We start from the raw sequence: 18,635 nt of genomic DNA, 5'->3' as shown, positions 1-18,635 counted from the left end.
CTGCTTTCCGCATGCTCCCTACTGGGGATTAAATTTGCAACCCAGGCATCTGCCCTTAACCAGAATCAAACCAGGGACCTTTCAATCCATAGGCTGACACTTAATCCGCTGAGCCAAACCGGCTAGGGTGAATGCAGCCCTTTTGAGAAATGGCAGTTTTCTAGCAAGATTCAAGAAATCCAAACTTCATTTTCAGCAACAGTAAAGGCATACTGTCAGCTTCAAAGCCACAGTTTATCTGGTTTATCATAGGTACTCACTATTTTGAAAAATATACCAAAAGAAAAGAATTTAGAATTATTTTATGACTTTTAGTTATGTTTCTTTTATTTTATACTTTTTATATAACATATTCACATAAGGATATATTGTTAAAAATCATCACAGATGTATTGGATCCAGCTTAATCTTTATGTATCTACTTTATAACATTTCCTGTAATAATTATTCTTTCCAGGCTAACTTAATTTTCAATATGTCTCAACTGAAAAACTGATTTTTCCCCAATGTGAACAATAAAAATATCAGGAAAAAAATAGCAGTAAGACACCTGAGATTATTTATTTTAAAATGAAAATACCTAATAGACACTACTTATAATAAGAAAAAATAAGTGTCAAAACAGTTTACCCAGACCGAGTGTTGAGTACTTATTAGCTGTATTTTGACATGCTGAATATAACTGCTCTGTGCTTCAACTAATGTGACAACAAGAAGATGTTTCTGAAATAGGAATAGGTTAACATGTTTTGAAGAAGGAATTATTTAAATATAGGCTGCAAATATCATGTTAAAATAACAAGAATATGAATAGGTTCAGGCAGCTGAGCAACAGAAAATGCAATCAGGAATGCGTGACTTACTGTTTATATGCTTATTCTTGATGATGGACATTCAACACTCAAAGTTCAATTTACCATATAAGGCAGTTTCTTAGTATGCTGGAGAAAAGAGGGACTTCATTTTAAACCAGCTAGGCAGTTCAACAAAGAATAAAATCATAAAGATACATTGAGATGGAATACAAATAAAAGAGCAGTCAATATGGCTGTACCTCTCTGAAAGTATTATATTCTAGGAAAATATAAGGAATAATTATTTTTGTAGTTCAGCAGATTATTTTTTTATTTACATCCTCAAGGAACCAGTTACTAAGACTGTTGTTCAAAGGCTTACCCTGAAGTATTGAGTAGGCAGAGTGAATGTTACTAGAGCAAGTTCCATCTACAGGTGCAAATAGTAGAAGGTAAGTCTGAAGGTGGATTGCTTGTATGAAGTGGAGGAAGGGAACAATCTGTTGAAGACACTATTTACAAGAATATGGAGAGTTGAAAATAAACTCTTGATGTTAAGTGACTCCAACATCCCTGTTCATTTCCATTGCTTTAATCAAACGATAGTAATATTTCATATAACATATTTGTTGATGCAAAAATTATATGGCTACCCACTGATAACCATTCTTCTGGTTTTGTTCAATATTTTACTTCAATGAAAGCCTAGTAACATTATTTAAACAACATCTTGTGAGACCACATTCCCACATAGTTCTACCTTAACGTAAGGTCTCAGAACTACTCATCTCAACGTATTAGTTTAATTCTAATATAATTTGACCCCAACTATAGATCAGGTCAAGAGCTATATTTGGGGATTTTATATATAAAACTATAGAGTTAATAGTTTCTAAACCAATTCTTGCCCAATTGCATAGCAATAAAGAGCAAGTGCAGAGCTGAACTGTGATATAATTTATATATCAGAAATCAAGAAATTTACATATTGAAATCATGAAAACAGACTAAAATAGGACAATTAAAAACCAGACATATTCTAATTGAGATGCATTCTTATACACTGGAAAAAATGTATTGAATACCTATTCCTTCCATTTTAACATTTAAGATAATTTAAACTAAATAAAAGTTAATACAAGTCTTAGTTCACTTGTGCCTTTCATGATAGAAGAAGCCAATTTCGTTGTACTCCTGTTATAACTCCACTGCCTTGCATATTGTAGGTGAATTATTAAATGACTAGCAATTGAACTTTAAATAGATGAATATGTGAGGGCACATATGAAAAAATTATCTAGTATTCATCTGCTGCTGATCTAGATAAAACTTTGTCATTAGCCTAATATACCTTGTTTCCCCAGCTTCCCTCCCTGTGTCTGTTCCGATTACATAAATTATATTATTTCTTTTTCAAAATCCTACTGTTCTGATTCTTTCAGAAAAAGGAAATGGTATCAAATATTTATATTTTAATATGAAAGTAAAACAACTCTCATGGTTTTCAATAATACTGCTAGATTATGGAAGTGAAGGAGTTTTCCGGATTAGAGGACTTCCCAGCATAAGCAGTCAGTGAAGGATGAGGGGAGGATAGCAACCAATAGTTCCTGGAAGGAATCAACAAGACGATTCTCCTTCCGAGTTACTTGCTTCCACAGGTTGACACAATTTTTTAAACAAGAAAAACGACTTTGTTTTTGGTTACCATCCATTATACAAAGAGCCACTTACTATCAGCTACCCAATCTCAAACATTCAAATGTCAGTGTCTCTCTTCCTCTCTTTCCATGTTGAACTCAGAGAGAACTTTCATTCCAGATTTTCTCTTATGAAGTCAACAATCCCGCATAAGAGCCAGTGTTGAAACCAACAACACACTTCCAGTTTCTACTCTGAAGTAAAATGTCACCTTTGAAATGCATGGCAATTCAAACTGAATTCTTCAATGCAACTTTGTCTCAATCTTCCCCACACTAAAGCCTTGTCATCTCTCTCTATCTCTGCATACTGCCACCACCTGCCTAGGGCTGATGACCTCTCCACTGCTCCCATTACTATCAGTGGAGCTTCAACTAGATCCCCTGAGGCCTGCCAAGGCCGGTTTCCCCTGATGCAGGTAACTGTCATTGGAAGGTATCCACAGAGTCAGGCCAACACAGCAATGGCGATTCCGTAAGGAAATCAAACCAAAAAGTCAGTATCACTTAAAACGGACTAATATCCTGAAGAAATGAACTAAAAGAAAACTTTTGCTTGTGGGCTAAGGGAATAGCAATCAGGAAAACACTGAAGATTCAGAAATCTCCCGACATCATTTTTCAAATACTTAAACATTTTAAAGCATCCTTTCCTTGAGTAATATATATAGTATCTATCAATAAACTGTAGACATTGAGACAAATGTATCAATTCAAAAGGGAAAAGTTCAAAATTGTTCTTACAAGGGGGTTTCTAAGCCACATCGAATCTAGATATTATCTAACAGTGGGCTATGGAGGGTAGTAAACTTGGACCTGAAATCTCAGGAAATTAATCTTACTTTTTACCATATTCACATTTTTGTAACAAAAAAAATGTACAAAATATCTTAAATATTCTCATTTAATTAAATTTTTTCCCACAAGAGCTCTATTCTTTCTGGGTTTACCACCAAGTACATCTATGAACTTGGAAGGTACCGGGAAGATTAGGAATGATTTAAGGATACTGATGGCACAAGCAAGAGTCTAGTATTCGTCAGCCAACTAGTACATTGCTTTAGTGGGATGAACAGTGCTTGCTTGTTCTCTTTTAAGATAAAAGATACTTAATGGTGCTTAAATGTTGATGGTTGGAATTCCTTTGAAAGGAAATTGCTAAATAAGAAACAGGAGATCATTAATAGGACATAGGTCCTTTCACGGAAGTTGTCCAATTATATCTGGCTATTTCTGTGTTCTGTGCAAAAGCATATGAGGTCCCTGAGGAGTGTGGCTGCTGGTTAAAAACCTATGTGATTTTTCAGATCTGTCCATAGTCAATTACAAAGACTTTACCTGGAAGGCCCCGCAGGGGAAGGCTGCTGCCCCCATACCAGATGTGGTGCACAACCAATGCATTGTCGTGTCTAAAGGGAATACAGTCATGGACTTGGGTACTCCTGGCCACGCATCATCTTCCCCTATTTACATTCCTACATCTCTTATTTCGGGCCTTGGGAAGAGGTCTTCAAGGCACTTTCCCCTATTCTGGCCTATTACCCAGTCCTTTTCCACTCCCAGCCCTGCCCCCTCACTCTTCCCCAGACCCCAGGGGTCCATAAAACTGCCAGGGAGCCTTTTGTTCTGTGTACACTCTCAGGAATGAGACCACCCCCACCCCATGTCTGTGCCGATCTACCTGACCCTGGATCAGTGTGCAGTAAGAGTTATGTGGGAGAAAATGGAAGGTGAGGGAGAGGTCGGCATTTTTTTCCAGTTTCAGCCTCTTGCTTATACCACCACAGTAAGTGATTAAAGTTTAACTCCTCCATGTTTTGCTTGTTGCTGTAACTCACTCCTGACACCTGACTGACAGCTCTCTACTCCAGCTGGCTGAGCTCAGGGTAGTCTCTTCTAAGAGGGGCATGAAAACCCCTGAGTTCAGAGTCTTGCTCAATCTATGTAAACCTCAATTTTCTTACTATAAAATACAAGATAACTACTACATAACCTTTAAAGGGTTACTGTGAGGATTAACTAAAATGAGGCATATAGAATACTCAGCACTGGAGAATTTTCAATAACAAGATTAGATGTTTGTATATTTCTAACCAAGTGTAGTTAATTTTGTTTCTTTTTTGAATGGGCAATATATGAACAAGGTACAAAAATTGCAAAGAGAAACTACGTATATGACGTAAAGGTAAACCTTACCTCCTGGTCCCTGCTGCCCACTAATAACACATAGGTGGAATAACCCTGCAAATATAATGTTACTCATAGGTAGGCAGAACTCTTAAAAGTCTCCCCAAAATGTAGATTAAAAATTTAATATACTATAGTTAATATAAACCCTATTTTAGCTCTTCATACTTTTTCATCAAATTAAATGTCATTAAATAGAAATATTCACTATAGTTCTAGAGTCTAAATATACTTTTCTGAGTATTATACCTCACTAGTTAGTTGTATAAAGCTTCTTGTGAAATAAATACCCGCCTTCTCTTTGAAATATGTTACATTCTTTTATTTCCCTAGACTAGTCCTTTATGTATTTAGAAAGGCTTTTCTACTTAAGCAGAAAGAATAGTGAAGTTTATCAATTATTAAGTTTTGAGAAAAGGCTTCAGTTTTAATTCTCAGGGTGATGTGGATTCTTCACTACCCATTATTATTAGAAATTATCTATTTGGTGTATGTGAATGCCTTTTGTTGTTAAGTACCCAGTAATGTGCTTTGAAATACAAAAGAGAAAATAGATTCATTATAAAAATTAAAGAAGTTCATTCACTTTTAATTAGTTTATCTTCCATTCCTAAGCAGAATTGCTAGAACAAATGGCATATACATTTAGCATTCCTCCCTCTGTCTTGAGAGATGAGGAAGGAGCTCATGTACTTGAAGTAAGTCTGCTCCAACTCTGGCTCCCTTGCTGAAGCCATGGGGAAGTTCAAGAGTCTGCATGCTCCTGGCAAGATACCACGCCATTTTTTTCTTCTCAATACTCATTATACGTACCTCATTATACCTTTTTCCCCTGCTTATGTCAACCTCCACAAGAAGCATCAGTGGCCTTCTTCAGATATCCTCACCCTACCTGTTCTGCACATCCCCTCCTCAATCTACCATCCCTCCCCCTTGGGTCATCTGGAATTCACAGCTAATCATTAGTAAAATCCCTACAATTTCCACTGCATCTCTTATGGTTATTTTCTCTCCTTTGTCTAACTGAAACCTGGCTGTCCCCTGAGGTAAGTGCTCCCCCTGAATCTACTCAGATATTGACAGGTTCTCTTCCACAGCCCTCCTAACACCGGGAATAACAACAGACTCAAGGAGGTGGCAACTAAATGCAGTATAGGATCCCAGACTGTACTTTTGAGTCAGGAGTAAAATACAGTGGATCAGACAATAGTCTTCTATCAATATTAATTTTTCCTTTGATAATTATCAAATGCATATATCACACAGCTGTCACATAATTATACTGTGGTGACGCAAGATATGGTTCTTGTTCTGAGAAAATACATATTAAAGTATTAGGGAGCAAAGGGACATAATATTCCAACTTACTCTAAAACATTCTGAAAGTGATGTGTACACTGAAAGAAAGCGAAAGAGAAAAATAAAAAGAAATGAGGCAAAATGTGAACAACTCCTTAATATGGATAGCTGGCATAGAGGTGGTACTCTTGCAAAAGTTTTGTAAGAATTGGAAATTTTTATCCGAAGCAAAACTCATCAATCAGTCAATCATGGCTAGCCCCTCAGTTGCGAGCCTGAATGACTGGAAGATGAGCGGTGCCACCAATAATGCAGGGGCAGGGAGGAAGGGTGGAAGGGGAATGTCAGATTGAGTTGCAAACATATGAATTTTGAGGTGTGACACACTCCATGGGATATTACCCTCAGGCAATATCCAGAACTTTATATTCAGAAAAGACAGTGGCAGCAAGACAGATGACCTACCATTATTAGGAAGGAGCTACAAATACATCCACAACTCTCCAGAAAAAAAAAGGTGTTAAGAATGATTATATGCAGGTTATTTCAAAAGGCCAGCAAACTAATCAGAAATCTCACTGAATAAAATAACTCAATAAAATATACTATTCACAGTTCAGAAAACTGCAGAAAAGGATCTGTAAACTGATTTAACTCAAGCTGATCACTGTCCTTCGTTTCTCTATACTGTGTTGACTCACAGATTTTTGAAGGCTGGGCTGATTTAGTTGTTACTGTCACTGTGAGCAGAGAATAAAAGGGTCATTTCATACTTTAGTATTTTTATTTTTTATTCCTCAAAGCACCAGAGAATATGTGGCCTTTAAATTATACTTTAGAAGTAGCTCAAGACTGCAGACTGCTGCATTTTAATAGACAAATAGACAAGCTTGATTGACTCCTCTTCTTGAATGACTGATGTGTGGTCTCTCTGATAATGCTGAATGCCACCTGTTCTGTAATCATTTTAATCATCGAGTTGCCACACAGCACTGGTTATGGATGCTAGTAGTCTGTAACATGACAGACATTTTAAGGGCCATTTGTTTTTCTATTTAAATTGTACTGATAAATTAAATTTGAGGAGATACTCATGGTCCAAAGGGGACTCATTTAGATGTACCCTCCTCTCTCTAAAACAGTGCTTCTCGGACACCCAAGAACCAAACCAGAAAAACGTATTTGTTTTCTAGAATTGCACAGATAAATGTAAATTGGTATGAAATTGTTTTTTTTTTCCTCTTTTTTTTCTCCTAAAAAATATGTCTTATTATAAAACTAAAATGTTACTCACACAAACAACTATTTTAAGAAGTGGTTGCTATAAGCATGCTGCATACCGGAGGGGATCTTTTCAAAAACTTCAGTCTCCAATGCAAATTCATTTCTTAGATCCCATCACGCAGCTGTGCAGTAAGTGTGTGTGCTCTTGGCAATGGCTATGACACATTCTTTGAAGAAAACCTCCTCCATAAAAATATCAGTCAAAAGCGGTAGAGAAAACAGACCATGAATTCCACTCCATTACTTTTGTGCTTACTGCTTTCACATGGTGTAGTTTCATGCTTGTCAGAACTTCCATAATCATATTTATTTTAAAAGAATTGGTTTTATTGTATACCTAAAATAATACGTGGGAATAGGAAATGCTCCTCATCATTTGAGCACAATAATGAAGTATACCCCCCTTTTAAAGCAAAGGTATTTATGGAAAACTATCTTGCAATTATCTTGCCTTTGAAGTGGCTGTTTAGCACGAGCCTTGGCCCCAAAGTACAATTCAGTTTATTTATTTTTCCATCAATACTACTGCTAACAGTAGAGAATTTAAGTAACACAGAAGGAAACTTAATCAAAATCACGTTCCCATTGCTCCAAGTATATTTTACAATGGTATTTCTAGTTTTTTACGGTGCTACCCAGGCTGCAACTATATTAATTCTTTTCATCATCCTATACAATATTTACTAAAGTAAAACTGTTACATAAACACATTTCCTGCTTTGTGAATATAAAATTATAGTAATTATATGGTTCATTTACTACCCAAAAAGTGTTTTTGGTTAATTAAAAGGAGTATATATATCATTGGTTTCAGTGGTACATACTCTACATTTTTAATGTTACTGATGGTAAAATCTAATTTCCAACTCAGTTTATTAGCATCTACATGATATTTTAGAATGGGAAATGACTGACAACCACTTTCTTTCTGTCAAAAAGAAAACCACAGGCCCCAAATGGCATCACCTGTGCTAAAGCCCATGACCTTAATTGCAGCTCTGAACTTCACCAGAAAAATCATCTTAATCAACCAGTCTGAAATTTTCTGGTCAACACCAAGGAGGTCATTTGTCACATGGGCCACTAAATTCCCCCTGGTAAGAAGAGGCAATCTGCATGATAAAGTTCTTGCCATTCCCTTTCCCCCAAAAAGATGATGTCCTGGCATAAAAATAATCCATTCTTTTCTTTTTTCTAATAGTTTTCTTGCCCCACCCTTGTTGCTATAGAATCCTTCTGTTTTGTACAACCCCTTGAAGCTCCCTTAGAGTTGCTAGATAAGGTATTGCCAGTTCAGGAATGGCTCAATAAAACCAATTACACCTTCAAATTTACTTGGTTGAATTTTGTTTTTTAATGGACTGAAATTAAGTTCTGTTCAAATAAGCTAACTGAGGTGTAGACTATATATATATATGAAAAAAAAACTGGGAAACCTGCTAACTGTCAAATGAACTAAAATAAACACCGGGAAACCTGCTATCAAATGAACTAAAATAAAAAATTAATAAGATGAATAGATTTCCTGCTCAGCTAAGATCAGCAGGTCGGGGAACTCGGAGCCTGTCCTCCAGCTTCCAGTTTAAGTGTTCTAGTCAGAACAAGTTAACTCCTGTGACTCTTTAAAAACTGACAATAGGATCTATCTCTTGAATTTTAAAACAGAAGATTTCAATGTCTCAAAATGTCAGAGAGAGAGAGAGCTGTGAAGCTGTGCCTATTAGGAAATAAGTGAATAATAAACATTTTTTAAACAAATATAAGCAATAAAATGTAAAATAAAAAAGCTGAAGATAGTTCACCACAAAAAATAAAAGTAATTTAAAATATAATTTACACTCTTTTTAATAGTGTCAGGATAAGGAATATTCAAGCTGTAGGAAATATTTTAACAGTTAGTTGAGGTTATTTGAGCCAAACTGGTGACAATGCTGGGAAGCAAGATCTCAAATGCTTTGGAGAATGACAGTTTTGCAGTTTATTTTATACAATTAAAATAAATAAGGGAACAAAAGGAAGAGTACATGAAGGTGGGAGAAAGCAAGGCACAGGATAGTTAACAAGATTCTGTGCTCCTTTGAGAGTGGTTATGCCTCTGAGGGATCTATAAAAGGTGCATTTCAAAGGTGTGTTAATCTAGGTGCACAAAAACAATGGACATGGCTTGCTTAAAGTGAGACTAAACCTTTTACTAAATAAGTTATATGCCTGAAGTGGGACTATTCACCATGGCCTGTCCAACTAGGAATTTATAATCAGATCATCCTGTGAGGCTGATTTTGGTTAGATCTATTACAGATAGTACAGATCTAGTACCATAGGTACCGGGGGAGGGGGGTGGGGGAGGGGGGCAGAAGAGATGGGATTTGGTCACTAATTGTGGGGAAAAGACAAAGAATCATGGAGGTAATGCAATAATGATACCAATAAAAATAGCTGCAATTCATGCATTGTATATTAGAATACAAGCTCAAGTGGGCAGAGGTTTTTCTGTGTATTTTTGATTCTGTACCCTCAGTTCCTAAAACTGTGTTTGACACATAATAGGTACTCAATAAATATTTGTTGGATGATTGAATAATGTGCCACATAGTTTATGTAAATTTTGTTTAACCTTTATACTTTAAGGCAAGATTATTATTTTATAACCATATTTAAAATTAAAAACTAAGGCTCATAATGGCAAAATACCAGGCTATACCCATACAGATTAGCTATTATTAAAATACAGATTTTTCTAACTCCAAAGGCAGTCTTTCTTCTGCAGGATAAGGCAATTTACCAGGAAAGATACATTGAATTGGAAGCATCAAATATTTGAAGTACATATGGCATCATTAGAGTCTGGCTCTGCATATATGTGAGTGGATTTTAATATCATGGATTAGAACCTTACTATTACATTTTCACTGTTGTTTTCTCTAGTTATACAATGATCACCGGAGGGCGTTGGTCAGATTGTAGGCTTTTTTCCACTCACTGTTGACAGTTCTTTGTGCATAGTAGTAGAATAATTAATATATTCACAATACTTCTGTTCTTATTAAAAACTTAGAATGATAAAACACATTCTTCTGAAAAAAAATAGTCAGCTACATATTATTCTGAGAAAATGAAATGAGGAATAAAGAAAAACAGGAGGAAATGAGGAAAGATATAATGAAGTATCTCCTGTCAGGCCCTGTACTTCAGCGAACACAATAACAATGATCACAGGACCTGCCATAATCATTCTGTTTATCACTGACAGAAAAAGAATGAAAATATGTCCATTAAAGTGATTTTTCAAAGTCTTGAAGTTTGTTGGAACTTGATTGGCTGTCTTTTCATGCTTGAAACTCAAGTTGGAAAAGATTCTGGAGGAGATTAAAAAATGGTCTAGCAACCCATCAGAATTTTCCCAGACTTGTTGAAAAATAAGAATTTTGAACTTGGACTCACATGCTGTGAATTCTGGCATTTTTTTTATATGACATTCTTGATTGCCTTTTTGGAAAAAAAAAACAAAACTGCATTTCTGGGGATTAGTCTTGGCTATGTTTACAGAGAGGAGTAATATTAGATAAAAAATTAAATGTGGGCCCTAGCCGATTTGGCTCAGTGGACATAACATCGGCCTGGGAACTGAAAGGACCCAAGTTCAATTCCGGTCAAGGGCACATGCCCGGGTTATGGGCTCAATCCCCAGTGGGGGACTTGCAGGAGGCAGCCAATCCATGATTCTCTCTCATTGTGGATGTTTCTATCTCTTTCTCCCTCTTCCTTCCTCTCTGAAATCAATTAAATATATATATATATATATATATATATATATATATATATATGTAAAGAATTAAACATGGGATTATAAAACACGTTTCTCCAGAGTTCATTTTAATGCAATGAACATGATTAACATCATCATCTTTCCAGAAGCCAGCCACGAGTGTGCTTTTTCCGTAATGTAAGCGAGACTAACCAGATATGTCGGATTTCATTGTCTTCCAGTCTCAAAAGGAGGCAGTGAGAAGTGGCAATTGTCCAGACCACTTAAGGCTGGGATCTTTCTGGCTTTGTAAGGTTAGTCTTTCTGTGGCTGAATTCACAACTTTCTCAAGAGTATACCCAGTTTATAATATATGTTTTTCTCTTAAATATTGCTCCATATTGTTACAAGAGAACCTTTTTACCCTTTTTCCCCCTTCCAGGAGTCTCCATCATTGTTCACTCTTGGACCATGTTTGCCCTACTTCCTTAGTGTGTACAGAGAGGAAAATGGGTCTGCAAACATGGTTCACCCTCTCCCCCCCTGCTCTTTGGCATCTGGCCGCCTGCAGGGAGTATAAGCTTCGAGTTTTCTCTTGACCATGTGATAAATGTGGCAGCCACATCCCTGATCTTTTAAGGGAATTCTGTTATTCCCAAGTTTGCTGTTACCAGTTTTATAACCATGCCTGATTCAGAGGTTCATTATTAGGAAGCTTATGTTTTCCCTAAACAAGACTTGTGTTACAAGCCCCATCAGTAACAAGGCTGACAATTTTGATGACCATCTGCCCAATTCCTTTGTCTTGGTTGGTTCAGATCTTGGGTGGAAAAAGCAAAAGTGTTATTGTGTTATTTATTGGTCCTTAAAAATTTTAGCACGTGTGAAATTATTAACCTTTACTAATGTAGAATTTAACTTTTTAAGAATTAAGAAGGCATAAACATTAGCCCATAAAACAAACAAACAAATATGGATTTCAAGCATTAGTTGGTCTAGTCTTAGGAAGTTTTATCTCCTAGTAATCACTGTTTAGGTCACCAAGTGATTATAATTTAGGTTTAATTCTCCTTCAGCTACTGCTTCTCTTGGGCTTCAGATGTTGTCATTAAAAACGCAGTTTCATTCTAATCTGTAATAACTAGCATGCTACTCTGCTTCATGATTACTTGAAAAGAATTAACTGATAAGTGGAGCCTGTGTTTAACCCAGCCCTTTCCTAATAATGTTTGATATGTATTTATGTTTTCCCATCATTCACCTTCATTCTTTGAGGTTTATCCATACTAGCGTTATTTCTTATGTGGGAGAAACTGACTTTGTGTGCCAGCTTAGACATAGCAAGATTTGACCTTTAATATTTCTCCTCCTTCCCTCTGATATTAATTTCATCTTCTTCAAACTCTGCTAATATCACATTCCCTTGTCTTTGAAGCCTACAGCTCATATAAATGTTTTTGTGCACTGATTAATTTTAAAAGTAATTTTTTCTATATAAAGCAGTACTTATTACAGTTATTGGCTTTTGTCAAAGAGAGTTAAAAAGTCTTGCTTCATTTAACATTGAAAAATATATGTAAAAAAGAAGAACAATTCACACATCATAGAAATGCCATTCATTAGTTTTTGTCTTTTGCCATTTTTATCTTTTCCTGTGTCTAGGTTATAAAAAATTATCTGGCAAACATCATGTAACCCCACAGATTTTGTTTAATACAAATCCATTCTGAGCTTCATCATTTGAGCAAAAGCTATCATTTGGCAATTCTTTTTCTTGTTACCTACTTACTGAAAGGGTTAGGTAGCTAGCTCAATTGGGAAAGTTCAGGGAGTCTTAGAGATAAGGAGGGTCCATGGGAGAGGAATACATAGATGGAGACTTTAAGACACCAGGGTGCTTATCTTACTTTTACAGAGGATAGAGAAATACCACAGGCAGATGGAAACATTTCTGGCCTAAGCAATTAAAACAGCCATAAAACAAGGAGAGACAGGGGTATCTCTGGCCTGAGCAATTAATGTGACCCTAAGTTAGACCCTGACCTGAGTAGCTGGGAGAGCTATAAGATAAGGCTTTCTCTGCCAGCACAACTGGGAGAAAACCATAAGATAAATCAACAGTGACTCCAACCAGCAAGATAAGGGGAGAGAAGACGGGGGGTACCACATGGGCTTTGAGCTTTGAAACTAATTCTACGTAGCAGAATGACCAATGAGGAAAGTGGGGTGGGGGTGTCCAAATTAAGGAAGGAGACCAATAAGAAAAAAAGATCAGATTCAAGCAAGGAACTGCCGCTTATATAAACTAGAGACAAAGGGACATGAAGAGGGAATTTTTTGATTTTCCCATTAGAGAGAGAGAGCAGGCTTTTCCTATTGGGGGTCCCTCCCCATGGGGTCCCTTATGGGGACACTCTGCCTTCCAATAAACTTCTACATTTTTTTATTAAAGAAGCCTTTTTGTCTGTGAGTTTATTCTTCAAACTTCGTGAGGACAAGAACCCACGAGAAGAAAAGTCTGCACCCAAAACCCCACGTTTCATTACCACATTTATCTCATCAATTTAAACATCTTTAAGTTGTACAGTTTTAACACTTATATGAGATCAACAGCATAATAAAATTTATTGTCAGTTGTGTTTTAAACAAATTAAAAATCTAAAAATGCAAATACGAGTTGAAGCTGTCTGAATACCTTTACATTACAAATATAGGCAATAAATTATAGAATGAGATCTATTGCCTAAGAATGCAAATGAACTCATTTTGAAAATATGATAAAAATCTTAGTAATTAATAGAAGGAAATTTTTGGAAAGCAGAGATGACTAGGAGTCTTTTAGATGAATAATGGTTGATGCTGGGTAACAAATTAAAAATAAGCTTTCTCTTGGGCAGTGGTAAGTGACATTTTGGGGGATACTAATCAACAGACTAAGGGTGATAAAGCCACAGACACAAGTCATTCTCTGTGTGATTGTAGGGGTTTGGTTTGAATTTGGGTCACCTGTACTGAGAAAGCTGGGGTCAACTGCAGGGAATGTTCTGCCCAACTGGAAGGAGATAATGGGAATAATTATGTCTGTAGAAGAACCAACTTTGGAGGAAATGTTCAAATATTAACATACATTATGTATTACATTGCTTAAGTCAAATCAGTGAGAAATTGTGGCTCACCCTATTTTAAGATAGACTATAAACAATAACAATGAAAGGTTTATTTAATTTCCCTTAAGGGTCATGTGAAATATAGAAGCAGGAATTGGCTAACAGTTTAAAATACTACTTGACATCTTTTAGACATGTACCAAAGAAGTTTACTGTAAATAGTGTACTTGCCTAGGGGCACTGTAGAGTTTTGTCTACTGAAATGTGAAAATAAAATTTAACTGAGAATAACAATGTGAATTTTTTCTCCAAAACTGTGCCTTAAGATATTTGGAACTTTTTGTGATAGCTTGTGTTAAATTTTCTTGACCACTAGCAATTGTACTAAATGATCTACTTAATTTTTATACTTTATTTTACAGTATGAACTACATTTTGTTAAATGACTTAACCTCTTGTGAGGTAACAAACCAAAATTAAGATTTATTTTTAATTATCATATCCTCTTAAAACATTTATAATTAAATCACTAAGTAAGTTTCCTTAAAAACAATTATATCAACCTGCTTTTTTAGTAGAATTAGTTTTCCTATTTATGACTTAAATGATGAATGGGAAATGAACCAATTTGAAAAATTAAAGGCTTTCTAATATTTCCATTGTGAATGTATTTCCTTTTTTATTTCAGAACATGAAAACTTCCAGGGAAGGTGTTGACATTTAAGCTAGTAAATTTCAATGTGAAGGAGATACCTGCAGGATATACTAGTATGGGACAACTTAATTTCACCTGAAATCATTTCTCAACTCCAAATGGCCGATTTACAACTGGATTTTTGAAAACACAGTATTTCATGAGTCAATACTCTCTATAAATATCCCAATAGCATACATCAATATTAATTTTGTAATCTAATTTGAAGGTTATAGAAACCTCAAAAATCATTAAGTAAAGGTAAATAAACAATTTACTAAGAATTCTTATGATTCTTCTCAGGAAATTTGAGTGTATATATGAAAAATTAAAATAATTATTCAGTTCCCTTTGTTTGCAAAATATAGAAAAGGTAATTAGGAGAAATTGTTTTATTTGGAAGATAAACAGTTAAAGATCAAATTTTATCACTACAATTCACTATTTTTGACTCCTCTGTTTCTCAAAGTCATTCAATCTGCAATATTTTTGTAGTTGTTTCTCAAGATTTTTTTATGATGTGCATCCCAACCCTGACTAAGGATGTGCACTGTCATTATTTTAAGCGCCTTGGTGCAAAGATTTTGTTTCCCTGAGGCATCATACTTTGTCAACAGTTCGATAAACCTGCAAAATGTTTTACTTATTCTGAAAAAAGGAAAGAAAAAACAAGTTTAGAAAATAGTAAGCCCCTATGTGGACTTATATGTAGTGACTCTCCAGTAAGAATAAATGTCAAAATAGAATCTTTCTTCACAATGTCAAGCTAGCCAAATAAGGTGTTTCTTGTAGGTCAATGGAATGCAGGAATATATATCATTATTCCTGAGATTATATTTGACTCATATTATATAATGAATGGCTTTATTCTAATTTGTTGTAAAACACAGCCTGAAATTAGTCCCAAATGTGAATACAGAAACATAAGAAGCAATACACAGCAGATACCATCTCTATACCATCATATCCCAACTGAAATAGAGTCACTAAAGTCTTATACTGATATAGTTAGAAATATTACTCTATTCATTTTGCAATAAAATTAATAAAAACAAAGGTTACTCATGGCTAATGAATTTAAACTACATGTGTGGGGTAGACTCCTGAAGCTAAACAAAAGTATAAATGTAACAAAAACTGTTTTTTCAAGAATTCTTTCCATTAATTACTTTTAGCATACTAAGTTTAATTTAACTGAAGAGCTGAGTTCAATTTCAAAGTAAGAATAGATGTTGTTTCTCTAACCTACTTGAGGAAAACATATTTACATAGAAAGATTGTCCCTGAGACACACTAAAAACTCTATGACACACTTAAGGTTTCTTAGAAATAATGCAAAAAGAAATTCAGAGGAGAAAATTATTAGTATTTAAGGATAATTTTTTTCTTTGACACAATTTATTTATATATTTAAAGCTAGAGTTTGAAACAAACCCATCATATCTTATATCATGCACCTATGGAAATTTAAAAGAAAAATAGCTCATGATTTATGTTCTCTTTTAGAAGAGCAAATAAAATTCATGTCAAAATATCATACTACATTTTAATACACTGCATTGATTAGACTCCTTTGAGAGAGATAACAAGGCAGTGAAGAATTATAGAGAAAGATATGAAAGAGAGAGCAATTCAGTGAGGTAAACTTGAGCGCAGCTTTTGTCCTACAGGTACCTGATCATTCCAGAAGAGGAAAGTGAGTCTGTTGAAATCTCTGCTCAGAGTCAATTGAAAGTTTTGTTCAGCCTCTCATAGGGCTAGGAGACAAAATTTGACATTCAAGCTACAGATTTCAAATGTGCCATGAACACCAAGAAGCATAAGTACAACAAAAAACTTACCTCTAGGTACATCATGGCAATAAAACAAAAACCAAAGGAAATCTTAAAAATAGCCAGAGGAAAAAAAGACTCATTACCAACACAGGCAAGGCAATAGGAGTTACAGATGACCACTCAACAGAAACAGGGGAGGCTAGCCATGATGAAATGGTAAGTTCAAAGTGCTGGTAAGTTCAAAACGTCTGACAAGTAGAAAATGGGCAAGATGATTCAACGGACACAGCATAAAATACAACATCCACATGACCATTAGACACTTGAAAAGGTGCTTCTGTTGTATTGCCGCTGAGCCAATAAGCATCCTCCCCACCCACATTTAAGTTATCTGTATCACAAGAAGCCAACAAGGACATGTTCTAGAATCCCTTTCCCCCCATGGGTCTAGTTTCAAGTTTGCTAATAAAAGGCATTTGCAACAGAGTTGAAAGTGGAAGAGGAAACAAGGCCAGGAGACCAGAAGAGTGAGATGATATTTATAGAAGCTGCACGAGGAACTCTTGACAAACACTACTAGGTATATTCCCAACCAAATTCCATGCATACTTACGCCCAAAAGCATATACAAGAATCTTCATAGCAGCACTGTCTTTCTTTAAAATATATTTTTATTGATTTCAGAGAGGAAGGGAGAGATAAAAACATCAATGATGAGAGAGAATCACTGATTGGCTGCTTCCTGCACACCCCTCACTGGGGACTGAGCCTGCAACCTGGGCATGTGCCCTTGATCAGAATCAAACCTGGGACCTTTCAGTCCACAGGCCAATGCTCTTTCCACTGAGCAAAACCAGCTAGGGCAGCACTGTCTTCAATATCGAAACAATGGAAATGCCCCAGATGTCCACTTGCTATAATATTCTGATTTACCCATAAAAAGGAATTACAACAGTGAAAATGAGTGAACTATAGATGTATGCTACAAGTACTATATCCCAAGATAAATAGGTTAAACCCAAGTCCATTTCTTTAAATATTTTTCTCCTCTGTCTAGTTTAAAGATAATTTCTCTAGTATAAAGATGTGATAAAACATCAATCAAGAGAAACAAATTAGAAACTTGAGACTTAAAAAAATTTTCTTCTGCATCATTATACTCCACATTTAGTCTCTAAATACTGGCCAGTCTAATAATAATAGGTAAAATATTTTAAAGTTTTATGTGTCAGTCCCTATATTAAAAACTGCACATAAAAATATATTAACATGATCTTAAAAGTACTATTATCCCCTTTTTTGATGTGGAAGCTGAGGCACAGCAAGCTTAAGTAACTTGCTACACCCCACAACTAGAAACTGTTAACGCCAGGATGCAAACTCAATCGCCTAATCTGGAAGACTGTGTTCTTAACCCACCCACTAGCCACGCTCTGAAGTATCTTCAAAATCTATATTCCCAACCATCTCTCAATGCAGTCTATCTCTAAGAGACTCTTAGGATCTCTGCTTATTATCACTCTTCTATTGTGTTGCCTGTTATCTTTCTGAATACCTTCACTAATTGCCACCTAGACTACTGTTAGTTTTTTATACCTCTAATGGGCAACATTATCAGGAATTAATAAGTGTGGTATTTTATTTGAAAATATTTTGAGTTGAACTATATAATCCCATCCATTCAAGTTAATTGTATTAGCTAGATTAAGTGCTTGGGGGGCGGGGGGAGGGATGAGCTTTAGCAAATGGATTTACCAGTTTGTCCTTTAAAAATTGTTTTTATTTTCTTCCTTGAAGCTAAAAGTACATAATATGTATGCTCAAAAAAATCTAATAATAATTATAGACTCTTTCTTTTATGTTTATAACCCATTTACTTTTGAGAAGAATTGAGAGGGTTGTTACATTAAAACAGTTATGCAGGGCGACAAAGACCAGGCAGGAGAAAAGACGTTACTGTGCATTTGCTGCAGCTGAACACTGAGTATACCTCTGATTGGTGCAGTGGCTGACACACATAGGGTGTTGCGTCAGTTTCCAGGGGAAGCAA

Source organism: Cnephaeus nilssonii, assembly GCF_951640355.1.
Source record: "Cnephaeus nilssonii genome assembly, chromosome: 9".
In the NCBI taxonomy this organism is placed as follows: domain Eukaryota; kingdom Metazoa; phylum Chordata; class Mammalia; order Chiroptera; family Vespertilionidae; genus Cnephaeus; species Cnephaeus nilssonii.
The sequence above is the reverse complement of the archived record's forward strand: the minus strand, read 5'-3'. Positions refer to the sequence as shown.